Source organism: Pygocentrus nattereri, chromosome 7 (assembly GCF_015220715.1).
Source record: "Pygocentrus nattereri isolate fPygNat1 chromosome 7, fPygNat1.pri, whole genome shotgun sequence".
In the NCBI taxonomy this organism is placed as follows: domain Eukaryota; kingdom Metazoa; phylum Chordata; class Actinopteri; order Characiformes; family Serrasalmidae; genus Pygocentrus; species Pygocentrus nattereri.
This window is the reverse complement of record NC_051217.1, coordinates 34,038,774-34,065,089: the sequence shown is the minus strand read 5'-3', so window position 1 is coordinate 34,065,089 and position 26,316 is coordinate 34,038,774. Positions and strand designations below refer to the sequence as shown.

Genomic DNA, 26,316 nt, shown 5'->3' with positions numbered 1-26,316 from the left:
AGGACGAATTTAAAATTGACCTTCTCAATGAATTGCCAACATTTGAATGATGAATTGAAATACTGCCGCTGTCCAAAGAAAACAAGAATCGCAAAAATGACAATGCTTCACAGAAGAGGGCAAAAAACAATCTTTCCTTTCGATGTAGGTTAATTTGGACCATATCTTTAGGTCCATTCATCATGAAACTCTCAAATAAAGGACATAAAAGGCAGTAGCTGTGGTCAAAATAATTAAAGGAATGAAAATCAACATAAATAAGGAGTCATTCTTTTTTGGGACACCAACAATATATACAATCCCCTTTAAAAGTTTTAGGCAGACACCTAAATGTTTTTATTTATCTCAGCTTTAAGAGTAGAACTGACACATATTACCATCACTATACTAAAAATAATAAGACTTGTTATAAAAGTTATTAACTTCTTGGTTAGAATAACATATTTAGATAAGCACAGGTTTGGTTTCCTGACTACTCAGTGCAATTTGATATAGTGAAGGACTAATTAGTCATTTCAACCGATATGTATGGAGTACCAAGCCAGAGACAACCATTTATTTATTTCATTTATTTAAATTCATGTTAAAATACCCATTAAGTAGAAGATATTCATTTTTAGTGTTATGAAAACATTTAACAGAAAATTACACAGAAGCCTCAATAACTTTTGAATATAATATAAAGTGTCCAACCTTTGCCTTTTTTATACTTGCTATTGTTTTCCAAACACTTTTCTGTTTTCTGTTTTTTTTCTGTTTTTTTCATGCTTCTTGTAAATCCCTCCAAAAGTCAGTCTTAGTTGTTGGTGGCATTTTCTACTTCTTGAAATGCAAGTAATCCCAATTATGAATTTAGTCTCGCCAGTCCATAAAACCTAACAACACATCACAGGTGTTTTTGTATAATAAATAAATAAATCTTTTTTCAACTACTTCCTTTTCTCAGTAAGGGTTTCTTGACAGTTACACCTCCTTTTAGACAAGGAAATACAACCATTATAAAAAACTATACTTAGTGCTCTCGGCTTTTGTGTACAACTTGTCCATTACTCCGAGTTCATGCCAAGATCATGACTTCAATTAATTCAATTTACATTGCATGGAAAAAGAAATAGTTAATGTTAAATAGTTTTCTGAAAACGTTAGAGCACAAAAAATAAATCTAAAATAAGCCACTACAAACTACAAATTTGTTCAGGATAAGTAAGGCCAATGCCTTCCAGTTTTTATGTGAGCAACATCATCAGTCATGTCACTTTGTAAGGATTTTTGCACAGGGTAATTGAAGACCTGATGCGATGGAGATTTCAAATTATTTATCCCTGGTTTGTAATGACTGCGTTTGGCTGGCGACCTGTCCAGGGAGTATCCTGCCTTCTGCCCAATGACCGCCGGGATAGGCTCCAGCATCCCCCCGCGACCCTGAGGGAGAAGTGGCTTAGAAAATGTGTGTGTGTGTGTGTGTGATTTGTAATGGTTGTGGGTCATTTTCCTGCATGTTTGATAGAAAAGTCCCTTTGCCTGTATTGTTGGCATTGATATGACCAGGTGACTTTCAAAACTACAACAAGATGATTAAAGATTGGTCAGTATAAATAGATAACCTAAGTTTATATTTTGGCATAGTTGGCTGGATGTAGCATGAAAAATATACAATAAACATTGTGCACAAACAGACAAGCTGGCACATAGTCAGACAGAGTGTGGGACCTAATTAATGTAATATGGGCTTAATGTGAGACATGTTTATGTAATTAAATTGTGTTTTTGTATTGATTAGTAAAAAGACAATTTACAATAAACACCAACAACAAAGGTATGTCACACATTCACAGATGGAAGCTGATGAATCTGAACTTCTTTCAGATTGAAGGCACAGTAACTGAGGCGCTGCATGTCACAGTATGTAAATGTCTCTTTTTTCCCTCAGTGATTAATAGCACATGGGTTGATATTTCCTGTGGGTTGAACATGTTCTCTTATTAAAGAGACAGCATGGCCTCTTCAAATTAAAGCAGACATGCTGTTTCTTATTCCTGCTCATAAGCAAAGGATCTGCATATTTGACCTTGTTAAGAGAACTGCTCATTTCCTTTTAGCTCATACTGCATATGCCACAGTAAGTTAAAGCAATGACACAGTTCTGAGAGTCTTCTATGTATTTTATTTCACTTATCACTTGTTTACTCTGTATTAGTTATTATTAATGCATACTGCAGGCAAATGCATTATACTTCAACAGGGAAAAACAAACAAACAAAAAACTTGGATGTAGGGTTGGGCGCTATAACGGTACGAAGGTACACTTCACTATTCGAAAATGATGCCAGTGTCCAAAAATAAGACATGTCAAATTTCTGTTTCACATCTGAATGTCTACATAAACAAATTTCACCTAGCTCAATGAAAGGTAGCATTGATAGAAAGAGAAAGAAAATCAGAGCCAGGAGAAAGAAAATCTAAGCATGATAGCGGCACATACCATAGAACATAATCAATTTCGATATCACTCAAACACCGGTCACTCAACTTTCTGCTTTCAGATATCCTCTAAACGGGTGTATTTTAGCATCATGCTGTGGTGTGTGGTATGTTTGGCATGCTAAATAGCTATCGCTAGCTTATTATACTAATTTACTCATTTTATTACTAAAGCTGTTTCCTATCTGGTGTGGTCCAGAGGAGGATGGGTTCCCTTTTTGAGTCTTAGTTCCTCTCAAGGTTTCTTCCTCTTGCTCTTACTGAGTTTTTCCCTGCCACTGTCGCCATTGGCGACACTCATGGGGGCCGGACCCGGATTTTCCTGTTGTACACCTGTTGTAAAAAGCACTATATAAGTAAATTTGACTGGACTTGACTTGACTTGCCAAATGTTACAGTCCCATTAACCACAGACAAGGTTCTACACCAGCTTTCTGTCACTTTAACACCAGTTCGGCTCGGCTTTACTCCCTCATATTTGAATCCTTATCATCCAAATTAGTTTCTGTGCTTCAGATTTCTAGAATCGAGATATGTGGTTAGCTCACGAGATGCTCGCTAATGATAACTAGCTCCTCTCTCCTAGTTAACAACACTGTTAGATAGATAGCTTGACATTAACATTGACATTAACAGTAAATAATCATGCAGTGCATTCACCATGTATGCAAACTATATATTTTGCTTATTTTCATTATTTATTATAAATGTATTTTCCTTTTACATGACACAAAAACATTTGTCACTTTTGTAAAATCTCATTGCCTTCACCCCATGTAATACCATGTACAGTGGTAATTCCGGAAATGGTTTGAAAGTATGAAACAAATGAATACCACCCAACTCTGCAGGGATGCACAACATGTTCTGAAAAGGATTTTAAATTACTACTGGAACTAGTTGAGACAGACATTTCTGTGGTATTTAAAGACTTGCTGTTAAAGTGTTCTTAAATGCTGTGTAATTCACTTTTCAAGACACGAAAAAGGAACAGAACTTCGTGATAAATGTCTACGAGAATACAATGTGTTTTTAATCAATTCTCCTTCAGTCGTCCTGGCCTGACACCAGGTAAAATGACAAGAGATTTCACTTCACTTCAAAAATGAAAAGACTACGTGTCGCTTTCAAACAGCATGAGAAAGTCAAACTCTTACTTTCTGCGGAAGACAAGGAGACAGAGAAGGGGATAAAATGAAACACTGTTCTCCTCGACTTTTACTTACTATTCAAAGTCCCTTAGGAAAACACGTGGGAGTTTAAAGATATATAAATAAGTAACTTGTTAAATAAATATAAAAAAGAGAGAAAATGACTGACAGCTCAACGGACATCTCATCCTCCAAGCATTCAGCCATCATAGTGGAGCATTGGGATAATAAAGAACAGGCTGACATTTCTAGGACAGGTGGATAAGTGCAACCTGCAGTGAAGGGTGTCACACATGTTTGGTCAGTAAAGGGATTACGGAGACATTCTTTAAGAGAACTGGGAATTCAATAAACACCAAGACAAACACAAAGGTGTTCATAGAAAGGCTGCGGATTTTGAGGTCAATCAATTCCAATCTTTTTTTTTTCTTTTTTATCCTGTTAGCTGTTATGCCACTCCAATTCTTGGGTGGCTATAAACAGCTTCTCTGTTAGTCAAATGTTGTGCATATTTTAGATGAATGGCAACAGCTGGTAAATACAACCCCAATTCCAAAAAAGTTGGGACGCTGTGTAAAACGTAAATAAATGTAAATAAAAACAGAATGGAACGATTTGCAAATCCCATAGACCCATAATTAATGTACAATAGAACATTGAACACACCCTATATTTCCAAATATATTCACTCACCCATCCAAATCATTGAATTCAGGTGTTCCAATCACTTCCATGGTCATGGGTGTATAACACCAAGCACCTAGGCCTGCAGACTGCATCTACAAACATTTGTGAAAGAATGGGTCACTCTTAGAAGCTCAGTGCATTCCAGCATGGTACCGTAATAGAATGCGACCTGTGCAACAAGTCCAGTCGTGAAATTTCCTCACCACTAAACATTCCACAGTCAAGTGTCAGTGGTATTATAACAAAGTGGAAGCAATCCACAAATACAAGTTAAAGCTGTATCATGCAAAAAAGAAACCATATATAAACAGGATCCAGAAACACTGCCAATTTCTCTGGGCCCAAGCTCATTTAAAATGGTCTGAGGTGAAGTGTCCTATGGTCCAATGAATCACAATTTGAAATTCTTTTTGGAAATAACAGACACTGCATCCTTCAGGCTCAAGACCTTCCAGATTGTTATTAGTACACAGTTCAAAAGCCAACATCCATGATGGTATGGAGGAGCATTAGTGCACCTGGCATGGGTGTTCTGCATGTCTGTGAAGGCACCATTAAAGCTGAAAGGAAAATACAGGTTTTGGCAACATATGCTACCATCCATACAGCGCCTTTTTGAGGGAAGGCCTTGCATATTTCAACACGACAATAAAACGGCTTCACAGAAGAAGAGTCCAGGTGCTGAACTGACCTGCCTGCAGTCCGGACCTTTCACCAATAGAAAATATTTGCCGCATAATGAAACAAAAATAACAGCAAAGAAAACCCAAAGAAGTCCCAGGTCTGTCGCGCAGCTACATCATACAAGAATGGGACAACATTCTGCTCCCAAAACTCCAGCAATTGGTCACCTCACTTTCCAGACATTTACAGGCTGTTGTTAAAAGAAGAGGGCATGCTACACAGTGGTAGACACAGCCCTGTCCCAACTTTTTTGAGACGTGTTGCTGCCATCAAATTTTTCATGAAATGGTAAAATGTCTCACTTTCAACATCTGGTATGTGTTCTATGTTCTACTGTGAATAAAATATGGGTCTATGAGATTTGCAAATCATTGCATTCTGTTTTTATTTTACATTTATTTACATTTTACACAGCGTCCCAACTTTTTTAGAATTGGGATTGCATAACTTTACACACTCATGTCACCTAATAAATAAATGCGAAGTAAAGGAAGTTTGTATTGTAGTTTTGATTTGTAATGTCAGGCATCAGATGTGAAATTTTGAACCAATGGACCAATGTAGGCTAAAGTTGACACACAATACAAACATAATGTAAGTTATATGTGAAAACCACAGAAAACCAGATAAAAAACATACCTGCAGGGTTACAATGTCATTCTGAACAAAGTGATGCATCTACTTTAAAGCTGAGTAAAAGCAATAATAGGCAGAAATAAGTTCTGATATGAGGTAACTGAACAGTTTGCTTCATAAACACTCCAACTGTGGACATTTTGTTGCATGGACAGTGAATATTATGGCGTCACATTAATGTCAAAACGCGAGTTTTGACATTAATGTGACGCCATAGAATATTATCACATAATATTAAGGCGGTCACACACAAACAGTGTTATTCCTATACCTCAGTGCATGCAGTGCATCTTACTTCACACATCTAGTCTGATAACATGATATTATTGGTGTGGTAGATTTCACAGAATGGTCACTCTCAAAAATGTCATTAAAAATACAGCCTACATGGCTTTTGTGACAGTCATCACAAGAGACGCTACTTTATTTTGTATAATTTCAAAAATTGGGTATGTCCTTACCATACACCCCCTATTTTGCCCCAGCGTGTAATGTCAGTGTTAGACAAAACATAACATTCATGCCTTTGTGGTATATAAAGATAATGATTAGCATATGGCAACTTAGGGGCATAAGACACCAGAACTGGCCCTTAGCTAGCAGGAGTGGCTTAGTTCCTTCTCACTGTTCAACTACAGCAGTTGGCCAATTATAGGCCTGGTGGCTCACTGGTCAGCCAGTGTTCACTTGCTTTCCACTGTTGTACGAACAGAAGGTTGAAAAGATGCTGTAGCCAGCATCACTTGGAGGAAACACATGCATTCATGCCCCTAAACTAGATGAAGCTGCACCAGAAGGAGATTATTCGGGTAAATAAAAAAAGGAATTGCATTGATTAAACATAGGTGTCTGAATTGCATTCATTAATTATATTAATGCCTAACTGACACGAAAAACTTGCGACTGACACTTATTTTAAGGAGCTAAAAATTCCAAAGACCAGTACTCTAAAAATTAAATAGACTCCAAGAAATCCATGCAAGCCAATGTTATTAGCCAACTGATAACAGTCAGGCCGTAATTCATATGCAGACATTGGTGGCATAGCCAAAATTTTAATGAAGCATAAATTACTTCAAATCCATTGATATCCACAAGGGCAGTCAGCCCACAACTAATCCAGACAGCATTTTCATATATTCAGTAGGTTCATTCAAGTAAAGGAGTGACAGAGCCGCAAACTCTGGCTTCTGCTGCTTACAGGCAGAACTGCATTTAATTATGTGAAAACCAAGTGCTCCTCCATTTTTACTATATTACAGTTGAATCTATTTGCCAGGATGGCTTCATACAAACACAGTATATTGTTGGCTCAGTTCAGTAATAGAGGGAGCTCTAAAGTGATGGATGATGTTATTTGGGGAGAGCAACACGGTGAATATGAACTGGCAGTAACCAACTTAGGCAGCATAAGCCAAATAATTGGGGCTTGCAACTCTGGTCTTGTGTGTCTCCATAAAAAAATATTTGTTCAGGAGTTTAAACACTGCCTTAGAATAAGAAGGGTGAATGCCAAAATATAAATTCCATGTTCCTAAAAAGTTTTGGACCAGCATTCATTCAACCACATTCTGCATGTATTACGGCAGCATGGCTCTTTTTACAAGAGTCTGGGTGTTAAACTGACCTGCCTGCAGTCCAGACCTGTCACCACTGAAAATATTTGGCACATTAAGAAATAAAAAAAGTGACAAATGAGACCCTGAACTGATAAGCCACTGAAATCCTGTACCAAACAAGAACAGAAAACCTTTCACTTTCTAAAATACAGCAGCATCTCCTCAGTTCCCAAACGCTTACAGAGTGTTGTTAAAAGAAGAGCTGATGGAACACATGCCACCGTCCCAACTTATTTGGAACATGTTGTTGGCATCAAATTAAAAATGACCATATATTTAAACAAACAAACAAACAAAAGAACATTTCTCAGTTTCAACATTTGATTGTCTTTGTAGTGTTTTCCTTTAAAAATATGTTTCCCATTATTTGCACATCACTGCATCCTATTTTTATTTACATTCCGCACAGTGTCCCATTTTTTTTTTAAATGGTGTTGTATATAGACATATTACACATACGTTTTCTTTTTTTGTGGAAAGGGCGATTTTTCAGCTGAATACGCGGTAATTCCCCAAAGTCTCTTACTATTCCACTCACAATCAAACGTTTCAAAGGTTTTTGTTTGTTTTTGTTTTTTTGACAGTATATGACTGACAGCAAACAAAAAAAGCCACCAGGCTGTGAGAACACTGGCAGAATTCTCCAACTGAAAAGAGAGAGAGGGAAATTTCTGAGCTAGCAGCAGCCTTGAAACGGAGGCTGAGATAAGCATCAGTTCACACAGTTCCACCCTGACTTGTTAGTGGGTGAAATGCAATACAGTGCATCGTACAAGGTTAAGCAGAGAGTCAAAGTGACACCTTTTTAAAAATGGGCAGGATGGAAGGGTCGTGAGAGTGGTGGAAGTCTGAGAGAACTTTCCTGATTAAAGGCGGTCAGAGATAGCCTATGTGGAGCTCAGTGCTGAGGGTGGACAATGTGATGAAAAAATAGTTGGCAACAAATCAAGTTATCGATTAGTTATTGATTAGTTGCACTATACATCACATGATTGAAATATGAGAGAATATACGCTGACTCGACACTAAATCCTTATTCAAACCATAGTCAAAAGAGAAAAAAAGCTCATCATCATCTACTTTTAAGCTAATTCTACTTAGTTTAGCAAAGCAGTACTGGGTTGAGCTGCTTTTTAAAACTGTTTGTAGACTGCGTGGCTAAACTACACGGCTATCAGGGTTGCCTGTGCGTTAATGCAGACTAGCTTGGATGTTTATAGCTCCTTTTGCGGGTTTTAGCCATCTGTTCACGTTGAAACAGAGCTTTAGGTCACTGATATTTTTTAAAACTTTATTTCCAGTATTTCAATGTGGACTAACAAAAACGTTTGAAAATGCCAACATCATATCCGTAGTTACTGCCATTTTATGTGTGATGAGATGCTTTAGGTCTCCCTATCTGGCACAGCCAATGACTAGTGAGTGATCCATAATACCAAATTTCATTACATGATGTAATCAATCACACAGAAGCTATTTAACTTAATTTTGCTTTGTCATTAGAAGATAAATACAGAAAAGCAGCTTATCTTCAACTGCCAGGCAGGATTTGTTGTTTCTGCACCTTTTATAAACAGGAGTTTTCTGCTGCTGAAGATATGTTAGGAGTTCTATTGTTTTTATAAAGGAAGAATATTTTTTAATATTTACTAAATGAAACATTATTGTCACACTAAAACCTGTAGGATTTCAGTTCCCAAATAATCGATTAGTAGTCATAATGAAGCGATAATTGCTTAGGTAAATAGGCAATAGTTGCAGCCCTACCATGCTTAATATGAATCGCATTAATTAAGGTTTTGGGCTTCTTTAAGATTCAACATTTGATAAATATGCTATAAAAGATGGAACAGGATGAAACAAATAATTGGTGTAACAGGCTGACAATCAGCTACTCGCCAATGTGCAGTTTATGCAGTTCCTATACAATGACTTGTTTTCAGGTTCTCTACAACTGGTCTAAATAAGGCATTGTTTTTCAGCGTTCTGAGATATTTTGCTACAGGATGTTCAAAACAAGAAACGACGCAAACAGGAACCAAAAAGAACTGTTAAGTTAGTTTACTTCATTATTTACCTACTTAAGAGACAGCTGGAATCACTGGAAAGACTAACAACTGTAACAATTAACATCCTAAAAGCATCCTAAAGATTAAGTTATATTGTCTTTTTAGTGCTTGTATTCCACATTAAAGTGTCTAAACTGGTGAACTGGCTACTGTGTTTGCTACAGTTAGCTTAACGTATTGGCTGATGCAAAATGTACTGCTGAGGTCCGCTTACTATACAGGTGCACTTTGTAGTTCTACAGTTACAGACTGTAGTCCATCTGTTTCTCTCATACTTTGTTAGCCCCCTTTTACCCTGTTCTTCAGTGGGCAGGACCCCCATGGACCCTGACAGAGCAGGTAATATTTGGGTGGTGGATCTTTCTCAGCACTCCAGTAACACTGATGGGGTGGTTTGTTACTGTGTGTTGTGCTGGTACGAGTTGATCAGACACAGCAGACCTTTTACCCTGTTCTTCAGTGGCCAGGACCCCCATAAACCCTCAAACTGCTTTCTGAGGCACTCCTTGGTCATATAGCAGTGCTTGTTTTTTTGTTAGTGTTTATGTTGTTTTGACATTTTTTAACTGTGGTTATTTCATCAGGAACCATGTAGTAAAACACTAATCCCAAATGATAAAAGATGTTTTTCTCCAGAGTTAACTAGTTCATTTTCGTCTACAGGCCCTGGGCAGGTAAACACATCATTAACACAAAAGACGCGAGAGATATAATACAAATCACTGAAACGGAATATGATAAAATCACACAATGTCAACAATAATTTTATTCCTCAATCTGAACATATAATTAACTCCATACCAAACCACCAAAAATATACATTAACACTCAATGACCGACAACTACACATTATACTAGACATTTAAAATGTCTTCAGACTGACAGCGAGCATATTTGTAATGGCTTTAAATGAAAAGCAGATGCAGTAGCTCATTTTCAAACGCTACACTCTCTTCAAAGCTAACCTGGAAGGCCTGCTCACGTTTTCAGAGTGAAGCTCTTTCGGGGAGTTGGGGGGGGAGGTGTCGGGGGACAAGTATATAATTACACTGCCAATAGATTGATTTTATCCTCACTGAACGAGTGAATTTCATCGCTGTCCAAAGAAAGACATGTATCTCCATCTTTTTTATTTTCTACATCATTTGAGCCTGGCAGCTTTACACTGTGTGACAATTTTAGGATGAATGGACTCATATGCAATACAACCACTTTTACATTTACATATATTTAAAGTAAAGGACGTTTTTGCCTTCTCCTGGAAACTCACCATTTTGGAGGTTTTTTCTCTGGACAGAGATGATTTGCAAAATTCATAACTGCTTTCAGTTGCAATTGTTACCAAAGAGAGAGGGAAGAACACCTTTGAGCACCATAAGGTCTGAAGAATCCAGACCCTAACTTAACCAGGGGACCAGCCGTATGTCTGGAGAAGTGAAGTTTATTAGTTTGTGCGCAGGTACTGGACACCTAGCCAGCCAGTTCTCTAATGTACTGTGGTACTGCATAATTTGCGCAGCGGAAAAATACCCAAAAAAGTACATGTTAAAAGTACATGACGTACCCATGATACACTCAGAAACAGGGAGAGGCGATATGGCAAAAATATAATGTCATAAAACTTTCACCAAACACAATATTTATTTTTCTAATGTTTAATAAGCTGGTACAGACAAAAAAGGCCCAGCAGCACCATATTTTAAAGATACTGTCAAAAACTATGAATACAATGATTTTTGTTCAATATTTCACACTAATCCGATTACACAGGACTAATTAGGTTCTCTTTCTAACTGTTCTTTAACCTCTTATACTCTAGGGTATATTTTGGTTTTTCCATCTGAATTTAAATGCCCAAATTGTAAGGCAAATTATTCAGTAACTGCATGTTAATAAAAGCTTTTAAAGCCCTCTAATTAACAGAAACTGTGTTTTATGATCATACACATAATGCTATATGCTTACAATTTACTGATGAAAGCCAGAAATAGTAGATGCTCTTTGTATTTGTTTATAAAAATATGGACAATATCCATATGCTCAGATAATGCATACTGTAATGAATATGTACTGTAATACATTATCAATCAATGCAATGTGTAATTTAGAATGATAATCATACCATTTTGCACAGACCTACCCAGAAAAGTGCAGTGTGATGTAATTTATCACACCACATCACTATTTTTACCCCAGCACTGTAAGCAGTTCATGGCTGACACAGCCGACACTGCAGTGTGACTTAAAAGATAAGGACATATTACTCCAGGCGCTCACATTAGACAGTAAAGCACTCACAGATATTTCACATGCATCTACATTGTGAAACACACTGGATATGTGCCATCTGCTCCACAAGAGTAAATGGCAGTCTACTGCCATGAGCACGAAGTGTCATAAGCAAGTCACTGATTTGTGCTAGATTCCTCATAGAATTTTTTTTGGATGTTATGGGCAATGAGGCTTATCACTGCAGCAACCCAGGGATGATTTATTTCTTAATTTACCAAGATTCACTCGCTCTAGCCTTAAAACTTGTGTTTTTGAGTGCGAATCTTGGGCGGCATTAAAAAGACAGCCAAACCATTCACATCCCTCCAAACCATCGTAGCACAAAGCGCCACCTCATAACTGCTCAGTTAGTCCACTATAGACTCACTGCAACCCAGCAACAGTTTCCATGCCTGGCTCGAGGGCCTGTATTCCAGGCCGACTGAGAATAGAGCTGTAATAATGTAATGATCAGGCGTATGAGGAAACAGGCCCTTTTCTTTCTACAGTCGGCTCAATTAACACATGCCGCGGTGGCAACTTCACACAAAGCAGTAGAACACCCACATTTGATCACTCCACTGCCGCTCTGTATAGGAAAGAAAGGTGACTTAAACAAAATGCAGAAACCAATGCAATCCTTAGCTTGGGTGCTAAATGATTCAATTAAAACATGCTATGATATTCTGTGGGTCATTGTACAGAAACGCCTACTTTTGTGTCCCTAGCGTTTATAGATATTTTACACTTGAAAAACATGTTAGGGTTACAATTTATTTATATTTTAAAACAAAGCAATAAGTTATTTTCACAATTCCACCTTTTTGAGCCTCAATTTAGCAATACTGGTTTATAAATCAATTATATAGAATTCCAGTCACCACAGAAGAGCTTGTCCCCACAGTCATGTGAAAAGGGTGATGCTATATTTTGAGATAAAAATGTTTTTCTGCAACTGGAACTACAATAATCTATGTATGACTATGAAATATATGATTTAAATGACATAAAGAAAACAAATGCCAAATAAATATTTTAAAATATATAATGAAGTTGTGGTCCCCAGGAGTCGTGTCAATGGTGTTACTGTGTAAAAAAAAAAAATCTTGTTTTGAAATAAAAGTCACACTGATGACATCACTTGACTTCCTTTGACCTGTTTTCTGAGGAGCTATGAAGAAAAGCACATCCACTGTGTCTTTCAGTTATCCGAGATTTTCTCGATTATCTCATGATTTCATATGAAGCTTTTAGCTGAAGTCACTGGTGTGGCCGACTTTCTTCTGAGGTAATTGTGAAACGGTCTAAAAATAGAATACAAACGGACTAAATTACATATTTTAGTGGATATTCGATGATTGACAACATGTGGTTTGATGCTCTGTAGCAGCCATTTTCTTATGCGTAACACCAGTGACACTTATGGAGAGATAAAATAGTGGACATTTCTGTAGAATGACTCATATATCAGTCATTTTTGTTTTTCTGTTTGCTTAAAAAGGCACATCAAGAATAGGCTGAAGCTAGTTAAACTTTCTCATATACGTATTTCAGTGTATTCTAACTCAATGTCTCAGGTGTCATGCAGTGTATTTTCGACCATTTTATCTAACAGCTTCCTAAGAGGCATAAACAAAACCTATTTTAATCAGACGGATATGAAATTCGATGTTTGCCGGCAACTCCAAGCACTGATTAATTTGTACATGTGTCACAGCGCGCCACTTACAATTTTGCCATGACAACATTCAACTAAAGCCATATTGAGACAACCAAAGCCACAGTACATCACACATGGCTATAATGAAATAATATGTTTAATGTATCATGATTTACAACAGTAGTACAGTATCCTGATTAATGTAAAACTATCCTAGTCCATTATTTTTTTTAAGGCTGCATAATATTGTCAAAATATTACAGGGTGAGGCAAAAGTCACAGGACAGCATTTTATTTCAGAATGGAAAGGGAAAATGATATATCTGAATACCCCAGCAAGTAATGGGTGAGGGGGCCTATCTTTTAGGCTATGTCCGGAACATGGCCGCCATCTTGAAAGCCGCCACATTGGATCAAGGGCAAGTTTTTCCATTGGGAAGGTCGTCATGTAGCATATCAAAGCAGACCAAAACTGTCTCAGAAATGAATTGCCGCAATCAGATTTGCAATATCTTACGGTTCAAAAGTTATCAACACAGAAAGCTGCAACAACAACTGGGAACGTTGCCTGTGATGCACAGCTGTTGGACGTGTTCAATGTGCTGTCCCTGGTGCTGAACACAGAGCTGAAGGTGCAGGATCCAATTGTTATGAACTCGCATGAGAATCTCTGGAGAAATGCTGTCACAAGCCTCCACAATGCAGTGCTGAAGGTGGTGTTTGTTGCGGATTTTCTCAGCATACACAATTTGTTTGAGATAACCCCAGAGATAAAAGTCAATAGTAAAATAAAATGAAATAAAATGGTGTCTTGTGACTTTTGACTCACCCCTGTATATTGTGATTATATTGCTATATTGCTATAGGACTATTGTGATTGCAATTAGAAGTGGACAATGTGACAATATTTTACTGTTATCACAATAAATTTTGTTATAGCTTGGGTGTCAGGATGATCTAATCGGATATTGTCTATGATTGACAAGTAACCCCACTGTAATGCATAAAAGGTGATAATCGGGGTTGTACACAAATTGCTCACTGCTAATCTGTAAACATGTTACAGCACCAATCAGAAGTTGGAGCTTTTCATAATGTGTCTCTATAAATGAGATAAATTACTTCTGCCTCTTTTTATTGACGTACATCTCAATCTCAACCCAGTAGATGAAAAAGAATGAAATTCTGTTTAGAGGGACAGTAAGAAAGATTAAAAATTGGAGAAAGGAAAGATTCAGAACAAAGCATAAGGGATGAAACCACATCCATGAAGGATGAGTCCACAAGTACTGACAGTGACATTTTTATTGGATGTGTCATAAAACATTGATTGAGAGTTTATAAAGAATTTAAATTCTTTCAATTTTCAACAATGGCAGAGTTTGAATCTCTATAGAAGTGAGCTATAAAAAATATGGAACATTTAATGTTTAAGTATAATGTTTCCTACTTTACTCATACTGCTATTACACATAGTTCACCCTCTATTGACATAAGACACTTAAATCAAAGACTGTCAACTTTAATTTAAAAGTATGTATGTCTACTGAGGGTGAACTATGTAGGAATTACAGCAGCAAAAGCTAACATAAAGATTTGGTTCTTCATGCAGTACGTACATTATTACACAGTCGATGTTTCCTTTTAAATTCAATGTGCAAGAGAACAGAGTCAAACAAAAAATGTCACAGGTAAATTACTATTATCCATCCTCCATCAAACAGGTTCTAACATTTTCTGAAACGTTTCAACTGATTGGCGGAACATTATTTTTCTCTGGGTCGATGAAGTGCTAGCAGAAGACATCAGTCATGTCGTGGAGCTCCTCTTCTTAATCTAGATATAAACAGTAATTAGCACACAGGGCTAATGAGTTTAATGGATGAATTGTAATGATCTGCAAGGTTGAGAAATGGAGCTCTCGGCTAAGCAACTCAAGTTCAGACAAACTTCAGTCTTACTAGGATCAAAGCCTTCTTCAGTGACATAACTCCCATATATCTAATAAAGCATAACATTTCTATCGATTCCTCTATCAAGTCCTATCCACAGTTAAATCTACAAATATTTTAATAATTTTTAATTTGCTGGTATTTGAGGATTTCATATTGAGTGATCTTTAGGACTGGCTATACCAAGATCTACTAATTTCTACATAATGTATGCATTCCAATTTATGTACTAAGACCAGTGAACCAACACTTCATTTGATTATTGATAGGCAAGCATTGATAACAATAAAGCAGCGATGAATCTGAATAATTTGTTAATAATGCTGCCTTAAAACACCCTGTATGCATACATCTGTCCTGAATGGGTTTATAAAAATACATTTTAAACAAAAACCTACTCACCTATCATAGAACTATGTCTCAGACATTGCTTGGAGTATTCATAACAATGTCATGGAACAGCTTTCTTTGACATAGATTTTAGAAACATTAAACTCTGTGGACGTCTGGTTCCTATCACCACCACAGTGAATGATTCTACGTTTCTCTAGAACAAAGCATTACATATAAATCATTCTGGATGAATTTGTTTACATTCTAACCTTTTAATTATATAGAAGTCAACAGAATTTTTATTTTGGTGAAGAAGCTTTAATAGTCCTTGCTGTAGAAAAGACCAGAAGCTTTCACCAAAATCTTCACTACAAACTCGAGAAAATTTTAATGTACTGGAAATATTATAATTCACTGATGGCCTATTGATTCCAACTTTTCAAAAGTATTTTTACTACACTATAATTCTGGATCAGCTGTATTCTCTCGAAAAAAATGAAACCAGATGTAAAATATAAGGCAATGTGTAATGAAAATGATACTACACCTAAAAGACAAGTTGATACAAGTTTTTGTTGTTATATCAATTGCATAGCCCAATAAATAAAATACTGATTTCTACATAGTTTTCTTTTTAATCTATTTATCTAAAATATAAATCAGAAATATTCGAGAAAAACAGTTGTTTCTCAGAAAAAAATAAGATAACAATCAGAGAACAGACAATGATTTTAATAATGCATATGACTCATCTGGGTAGTTTTCCAACCTGGAGCCTTTAACAAGCATCATGGGGTATTTTGTTCAACTGGAAAGATGTGAGAAATGTGGGCACAGCTTCCCGTACATGATTCATTATCAAGGCTTCCTACAAGGTCTACAATAGCACAGCCAAGCGTGAGGCCAAACCGATCTGGATCTGCAGTAAACATTTATTTCAGTGATTTCTGACTACAGTGTCTATTTCTTGATCAATCAAATGATCTATAATTCTGCTGTGCTGCTGGTAAGCATATTTAAAGGTTTAGTAGCAGTGCTATGATCATCCAATTTTAACCCTTTAACGTTCTGCTCATACGTTTGGTAAAGGACACTTTGAGTCACTATATACGCTCTGAGTGTCATCTCAACAGTTTGGTAGAGGTAAATATTTTAAAAACTGTGGGGTCAAAAAACAAACAAACAAAAGAAACTGTTCTCATTATTGCCCCAAACAAATAAAAAATATCAAAAACTCCAGCAGCGCTGCTGGTCGGTGGACTATTCTCAGTCCAGCAGTGACACTGAGGTGTTTAAAAACTCCAGCAGCACTGCTGTGTCTGATCCACTCAGACCAGCGCAACAGACACCAGAACACCACCACCACGTCAGTGTTACTGCAGTGCTGAGAATGATCCACCACCCAAATAGTACCTGCTCTGTGAGGGACCATGGGGGTCCTGACCACTGAAAAACAGGGTAAAAGGGGGCAAACAAAGTATGCAGAGAAACAGATGGACTAGCTTTTTTCTTGGTGAGGACATAAAAGGGTTAAACATCTTACAGTTACCTTATATAAGTGTTACAGAAGTGTTTTCGTGATGTCAACTAATTTGAACCTCCTATCTAATAATATCCAGTTCATTTAATTCTCGCACCTGCTTCACTTCTCTTGCTTTCAAGCTAAACTGGGCATTTTTTCTGGTTATGTTTTTTTTTTCCTCTCTGTGTGCCATTAAGCCATTTTCCATGGCAGATCACTGCCTTCAAGATGCAAAAACAGTGAGGACAGGGAGAGATAAATCCCACCTTCAGCTGCTGTGAGGAAAGCCATCTCAGAACACAAAGATTTGAAAATATCACGGCTATCTGTTTCCTGGCGCCCCGGGTTGCCTTTATGATAGCTGAGACGCAGACCGATTAAAGCCCCTCTTATCTCCCAAACCCTGTCAATTATTTTCTCAGCCCATGGAACTCAGAAGCTGAGGCTGGAAATTAGTTGCGATCCTGCTATAGCATTTTTCATTTAAGGGTGACAGCCGGACAGGCAGAGACATTTCCAGTGGACACTGCACTCTCAGAGCGAACCGGTAGAGCCTGTAAGGCACAAATATACTGTGAGATTTACCCATCAAAATCTTTTATTGCTCCATAGATGGAGAAATGTTTGGAAATCACAGGAAAGTTTGTTAGGTTTTTTCCAAACAAACCCTTTTTTGATTGGTACCATTTATCATCCATGGTCTTTACATCTAATACAGGAATGGACTGTCTCAATGTGATAATCATGGTGCAATGATTTTACATCTTCCCAAAAAAAGGAACAATTCAATAAGCTCCAGTTAATATACTTAATGATTGATTGAACCCTTTGGAATAATTAACATTATGTACGCTTAACCTACTTTGCACACTGAACAACAGCATATGAATGTAAGTCAGAACAATTCAATGCAAGTCAGCTGAGGTGCATTGGGATATAGTGCTCGTAAGTTCATCTACAGTTTATTCCCAAGCAATCAACACCTCATCTGTGCTGTAAAATATCTGGTATAAAGCTATGATTTGACTCTTAATCACATATTTATATCACAGCTCCCCCCCAGTGTCAGTCAAAATGTTGCTAATTAAACACCAATATTTATAAAAGGCTTGTATAAGGACGGGCCTAATATGAGGATAATCACTCATTTCTAATGGTTTTATGGCTTTAAACCTTTATCCCAGCATCTTTATGGACAGACATTCACCTCTATGATAGCAGTACAAGCTTAACTGGTAAACCTGGAAATTTCTAATTCAATATAAAATAAAACAAAGTGCAACAAAAGTGGACCTCAGTGGGTGGCAGTTATGATGTTTATATGTGCTGCTGCAGAGTAATAATAATAATAAAAAACAGGTAGTAATCAATTCATATATGATACTTGTCCAACCTTCTTCAGGGTTCATACATTTTAAACATTACATCCATTATGGTAAATTGAATTCCTATGCCAAGCATTTAGCATAGTGCTAAATACTGCACTGATACTGACATACTTTTTGGTATCGCATTCCAGCTTCAGTAGTATTTCAGTGGTATGTTTGATAGATAATAAGCATTTTATGTGTCAAGCATTTTTATTCATTAGAATTAAATACTGTAGACTGTTTATGTTACTACATCTCAATGACTGATGTATATACACTATATTTCCAAAAGTATTCAGTCACCCATCCAAATCATTAAATTCAGGTGTTCCAATCACTTCTATGGCCACAGGTGTATAAAACCAAGCACCTAGGCTTGCAGACTGCTTCTACAGACATTTGTGAAAGAATGGGTTGCTCTTAGGAGCTCACTGAATTCCAGCATGGTACCGTGATAGAATGCCACCTGTGCAAGAAGTCCAGTCATGACATTGCCTCACTACTAAGTATCAATCACTACAGCCCTCCAAATTTCATGTGGCCTTCAGATTAGCTCAAGAACAGCATAGAGAGCTTCATGGAATGGATTTCCATGGCCGAGCAGCTGCATCCAAGCCTTACATCACCAACCACAATGCAAAGTGTCGAATGCATTGGACTCTAGAGCAGTGGAGATGTGTTCTCTGGAGTGACGAATCACGCTTCTCTGTCTGGCAATCTGATGGATGAGTCTGGGTTTGGCTGTTACCAAGAGAATGGTACTTGTCTGACCGTGTTGTGCCAAGTGTAAAGTCTGTTGGAGGGGGATTATGGTGTGGGGTTGTTTTTCAGGAGTTGAGCTCGGCCCCTTAGTTCCAGTGAAAGGAACTCAATGCTTCAGCAGACCAAGAGATTTTAGACAATTTCATGCTCCAACTTTATGGGAACAGTTTGAGGATGATCCCTTCCTATTCCAACATGACTGCGCACCGGTGCACAAAGCAAGGTCCATAAAGACATGGATGAGCGAGCTGGTGTTGAAGACCTTGACTGGCCTGACCTCAACCCGACAGAAAACCTTTGGACAACCTGGTTTCATGGTATATACATACCTCTGACCACTTTTTTGCAGAGCCACAAATACTTACCCTCGAGCACATTTTGCTGCACTGTTGAGAAAGAAATGTCCCCTGGGGGCACTAAAGAGAAGCTTACACTTTAATGTAACACTGCGATTATTTTGCCTTTGAAAATGACTGTATTTGAGGTTTTGATTATTTTTGAACCTGTTAGTCATCAGCGCTATTTTAATGATAAAATGTAGAATATTTCAGAGCGCCTGTGATGTCTGCCGGTTCACAAATGGGCAAAGCAGGTAGCTAATGCCGCCTCTAACACAGCTTCAGGTACATAGCTATAGCTGTAGCTGGGGCTGTTCTCCTATAACATTAGTTTGGTGGATAAAGCAGTGTTATGTGGCTAGCTAGCTAGCGTTATGTGGCTAGTGAAGAGCTTGCTCGATAAAGCAGTTGATGTGTTTCTGTGGTTGTCACAATGCGCTGACTAGAGATCTCAAATTGTTGTGGCCTTTGCGCTGGAAAAAATGCCTGCTTTATCCACCAAACTACACAAGAATGGCCACATCTATAACTAGCTAGCTATGTACCTGATGCTATGTTAGAGGCTGCATTAGCTAGCTGCTTTGCCTAGCCATCTAGCTAGCTGTTAGCTACATAACGTACAAACTACATACCATTATCAGCTCAGCTGACATCTCGGGTTTACGTAAATGAAGGAGGCTAGCTAGATAAATCGCCCCTAAATCAGTATACAGTACCCCCATTATTGAGGTAAAATATTCAAATGATTGCAATATTGATTTGACATCATATCGCCCAGCACTCCACTCATGTATTTATGCTTTTTGCAGCTGATGTTAAAAAAATCCTGTGACTTCCACTGCATTAAAAAATATCCCTTTATTTCTAAAAAAAAAACATTATGTGGTGTGAATGGAGCTTGGCTCAGTTGCAGGGCACTTTAAGTCTTATCTACAGAATATTCCCAAGCAATCAAGACATTAGTCTCAGCGTACAATTTCACTCCTAATCGCATATTTATATCACAGCTTCCCTCCACGTATTCAGTGAACGCACAGCAGCACTCAGTACCTCGAATGAAAGGAAAACTGTCCCGCAGGAGCGAAACACCAGAGAGGCTCGCAATAGCGGCTCGCAACATACGATAAATGTGTGGGGGTAGAGCCACCCAGATGGTCTCTGAGTGCTGTCTGACTCTGAGTTGCTCGTCAAGGTTAAATGCTATCAGGCTGCACCTGGAAAGGTGTGTCAAGGTAAGACCCTGAATCACAGCAACAAACAGAGCCGAAACAAATTTACTAGTGCGCTCATGGCAGGAATGACCTTGCACAGAACGATATATACTCTGCAATTATCAAGACAGTATAATGTTGCTGTCATAACAACAGAAATCTTAACTTTTATGTATGTCAATGTAGCGTTCTTCTTCTTCTTTCGGCTGCTTCCTTTAGGGGTCGCCACAGCGGATCATCTGCCTCCATCTTGCCCTATCCACGGCCTCCTCTACTTTTACACCAACCATCTCCATGTCCACCATCACTACATCTATAAACCTTCTCTGAGGTCTACCTCTTCTCCTTCTACCCGGCAGCTCCATCTCCAACATTCTTTGACCAATATATCCACTATTCCTCCTCAACACATGTCCAAACCATCTCAACCTGGCCTCTCTGGCTTTATCTCCAAACTGCTCCACCTTCACTGTCCCTCTGATCTGCTCATTTCTAATCTTGTCCATCCGTGTCACTCCCAACGAAAATCTCAGCATCTTCATCTCCGCCACCTCCAGCTCAGCCTCCTGTCTTTTAGACAGAGCCACAGTCTCCAAACCATACATCATAGCAGGACGCACTACTGTCTTGTAAACCTTCCCTTTCACTCTTGCAGGGTTAATGAGATGTTATTCCAAGTAATGTTGCACCATTTTCATGAAATGACACTGAAACGTTCATGAAATGTAAAGGGCAGCTGGCGCTTATAAAAATACATAAAAAAAAATGCAAGTAACAATAAACAAGGCTGGGATGTCAGAAATCATATACATGTACTTACTTCTTACTTCCACCTGGACAGAATAGACATGATCTTTTTGGAGTTTTCAATGTATCTGCAGAGTCTTTTTTCCTGCGCTGGCAGGTGAAAATATCAGTAAAAAACCTGTTGTCAGTTGGGGCACCAGGGCCATGGCCTTGACATGACAAGAGTTCCCCGATTCCCAGTTCTCAGTACACATGTTGCCATGGATACTTCTGCTAGGGTGGATATGATTTCTCTGTATTCTCCATGGCTGGAAGGTGCTGATCAGAAAAATTGTTCCACTGGGTTTTGTGCGGCTTTGGCCATCTTTCATCAAAATGATTTGTACTAATAATGCCTTGCTGTGTTGGTCTAAACTGGCTCTTGTGAGTCCGTCTCATTTCCTTTGGGACGGGGGGCACAGCAGAATTGTCCTTCATGCTCTCTGTTATTTATTGTTTATCCTGGCCTTAGGACCACTGCCATTCAACCCAACCCCATCTGTAAAACCAATAACAGTTAAGGCCTCTAAACTCCCAAATCCTTTATCAATCAGTGATCTTCTTTTTTTCTATGCCCAATACAAAGAGCAAGTGCCAGAATACAGTTATCAGAGAGCAGAGTAAACAGGAACGTCACTCTTTGATTCCTATAATCACCACCAGGGAGCGTACTGTAGTTCAGCCAATTAGGTCACTGTTTACAGAAATGAGGAAGGTATATATGGGGCAAGTGACTGAATCAAATGAGATTGAGAGATCTCCATGCTTCTACATCTAAACTTGTCTATTCTTTAACCCTCTATTGCACAATGTTGCCTCAGGGCAACAAACTCATTTTCCTCACTTTATAATGACATTTTCCATATTTAAAGACAAAGACATGATTAACAATAAAGGGAACAGTTTGAGTATGTCAATAAAAAGCACATTCCTGATCATACTATCTTTTAGTGGGCACTTTATACCTCTTTTTTAACATTCAATATCTTTTTTGTTATGAGAATTAGCAGAAATATGTTTGTTGCCTAGAAGAATCATTGTGGAACAGATTTGATCAGGCACAAGCCACTTCAGGGAACACGGCTCTATATAATTTCTTCCCACTGTTGCGCGTACCCCAAAATGAGCCCAACACACATTATTATTATTTTTTTTTTTTTTTTTTTTTTTACATTTCATAATTAGGTCCATTTTATGCAAGAAAAGTGAATCATGATTATTTTTTAAAATTTCTCTCATACTGCATGCAGTAGAGGCATACGCTCCCTTTTAAACTCCTGAACTAAACTAAATTCAGCTCAATTTTATTTGGTTAGAACATTTCAAAATAAACAAAAGGCGAGAGGGGCAAGGGCCAGAAAACTGGACAAGGGAAGATCCATGAGATAAGCCAGTGTATAAGAACCAGAGGTTAGATAAAAGAACATGGTATGTGAGAAGTTTGGTATGAGCACTAGGCAAGTAAAACTCATGCGAAGCTTAGCAGTCATTACGCATCATGAAACATTTCAAAGAAATAAGTATCTAATATATTACATACGGCTGTTCACCATGGCAGGGTGCTGAATGGCACATGCAAATGGCTCCAAAGAAAAGATGTAAATAATTAATCGATTAACCATGAACCGACAAAGTTAATTTTATTTCATTTCCACCAAATAAAACGTTCCCATACTTCAGAGAGAGTGTGAGGCACCAAAAAGACCAGAACCAGTCGGCTCAGGTGCAGCTGACCCCACAGACACTCATGACTCCACTAATACTCATACTTGTATGTTACACACAATATTTGTTTATTATTTGTTGCATTTCCATACAACAGACTAGTCACTGTATATAGAATACGACACACTTACATATACTATATTGCCAAAAGTATTCACTCACCCATCCAAATCATTGAATTCAGGTGTTCCAATCACTTCCATGGCCACAGGTGTATATAAAACCAAGCATCTAGGCCTGCAGACTGCTTCTACAAACATTTGTGAAAGAATGGGTCACTCTCAGGAGCTCAGTGAATTCCAGCGTGGTACCTTGATAGGATGCCACCTGTGCAACAAATCCATTCGTGAAACCTCCTCATGACTAAATATTCCACAGTGAACTGTCAGCTGGTATTAAAACAAAGTGGAAGCGTTTGGGAATGACAGCCATGAAGTGGTAGGTCACATAAAATGGCAGCACGTGGTCAGAGGAAGCTGAGGTGCATAGTGCGCAGAAGTCATCAACTTTCTACAGAATCTGTTGCTACAGATCTCCAAACTTGATGTGGCCTTCAGATTAGCTCAAGAACAGTGCGCCAGTGCGCAAAGTAAGGTCCTTAAAGACATGGATGAATGTGTTTGGTGTGGAAGATCTTGACTGGCCTGTACAGAGTCCTGACCTCAACCTGATAGAACCTTTGGGATGAATTAGTGCGGAGACTGTGAGCCAGGTCTTCTCAGCCAACATCAGTGTCTGACCTTGCAAATACACTTCTGGAAGAACAGTAAAAAATTCCCATAAACACACTCCTAAACCTTGTGGAAAGCCTTCCCAGAAGTGTTGAAGCTGTTATAGTTGCAAAGGGTGGGCCGACATCATATTAAACCTTATGGATTAAGAATGGGATGTCACTCAAGTTCACATGCGTGTGAAGGCAGATGAGTGAATACTTTTGGCAATGTAGTGTATATTGTATTTATAATATTATGTTATATACACATGTATATCATTTATAGATATATTTATAATTTTGTATGTTGTTCATATAGTTATATATTTCATAGACACGTCATATTTATGCCTGTTATTGCACATTTGCACTGCCTGTTTTGCACTATTGCTACTATTATCTCTTCTGGTAGATGCTAACTGCATTTCGTTGCCTTATACTTGTACTAAGCAATGACAATAAAATTTAATCTATCTATCCATCCATCCATCCATCCACCCATCCATTCATCTCTCTAAGCTAGCCCGTGTAATAGCCTTGTAAAAATATGTGCTAGTAATAAGTGATGAATACATCTTTAGAACTTCCGAATACAGAACCTCACTTTTTGCAATATACTCATAAACATTACAGTCCCTCATTTTTAACAAAGCCAGGATACATTCAATACAGTTTCAGGCTGTATATACACTTTATACACATACTGTTGCCTGCTCCCCATTATTACTATGTTCCATGATCCATACAAGGAACATTTTTTATTATCTTGGTGCATTAATACAGAATTCACTCAAAAGTTTGTGTATATCAATATTTTACAATGGCTTCAAATGTGGCTCAGCCAATCAGGATCCAAAACTGGAACTATCTATTTTATAGTTGAATTTTTAAAGGGCTGAGTGCTCAATTTTAGGCTTGCTGGTTAACAAGTAATTGCCAACTAATGACGGTTGGTTATAAGGCTCAAAGGACAGAAGGAACCAGTGCAAGATCCTACAAGAGCCTCATATATCTCATCAGGATCCCACATACATCTCAGCAAGAAGACACAGCAGATTGTTAGTTATGTTTAGAGCACACAGTATATATTACCTGATGGATGTAGCCTAGGCTAGCTTTAGTTAACATAATGGAGAAAAAAAAACAAAACAAAAGGCAGCACAGCCACGATTGCCTGAACACTAGCAGATAAGGTGATGTAATTAGAAATCGTCAATGACTGATAAATAATGCTACACTGAAAGAAGGTGTGCTACTTTCTAATGATTTATATTTAATCAGGGGGCGGCACGGTGGCGTGGTGGGTAGCGCTGTCGCCTCACAGCGAGGAGGGCCTGGGTTCGATTCCCCGGCCGGGTGGCCAGGGTCCTCTCTGTGTGGAGTTTGCATGTTCTCCCCATGTCTGCGTGGGTTCCCTCCGGGTTCTCCGGTTTCCTCTCACAGTCCAAAGACATGCAGTCAGGCCAATTGGACATGCTAAATTGCCCCTAGGTGTGAGTGTGTGAGTGTGTGAGTGGCTGTCTGTGTCTGTCTGTCTGCCCTGCGATGGACTGGCGACCTGTCCAGGGTGTATACTGCCTTCCGCCCGAAGACTGCTGGGATAGGCTCCAGCATCCCCCCGTGACCCTGACGGAGAAGCGGCTTAGAAAATGGATGGATGGATATTTAATCAGTTAATTATGAAAAAAAGCATACAGGTAATGTCATTCCTAAGCTGTTGTAATTAATGGGGTTGATTGTCAACCGGTGGTAATAATATAGAAAATTCAGACTTCTGATCAAGAATACAGTGTGACAATTATTTTGTGGCATTACTCATCCATTGAGGTCACCCTGAGCGCTTACATTTCACTATGAACAAACTCTGTCTGAGTCCATTAGAGTAGTGGGATGTCCAACATCTCAGTTGACCTTAACTCTGTATGTCCATGAACCCTCAGAACTGTCTCTATCTGAGGAGGGAGGCCATTTTCTGCCTCACTAAACAAGTAGGTTTTCAGCCCTGACTTAAAAGCCGAAACTCCTGAACAGGAACAGGAAGGTTATTGGGTATCTTAGCAGAAGGAGGAGGGGTGCTGCAGGACAAATTCTGTCCCTACTGAAATTTTCAGAATGCTAGGTACTGAAAAAAGCCTGCCTCCTGTGAAAGGAGTAGACGTGTGCTGAATGGAGTAAATTATGTAGTAGATGAGTGCATGGAATGGAGTAGTTGAGTAAACGGTAGTGAGTTCATTCAAATGCTGTGGGGTAAGATCGTCTGAGCTACGTTCACATTACCAGGCTGAAGTGGCACAAATCAGATTTTTTGCCCTGATGTGACTCAGATCTTTCAGGGCTGTGTAGGCAC

General features: G+C 38.4%; 1 protein-coding gene across 3 annotated transcripts in view; it reads right to left on the bottom strand.

The window, feature by feature from the left end:
• The window catches only part of cntn5 (contactin 5), a 356,151-nt gene that overhangs the window by 308,203 nt on the left and 21,632 nt on the right, over positions 1-26,316 (bottom strand). The window lies entirely within an intron of this gene.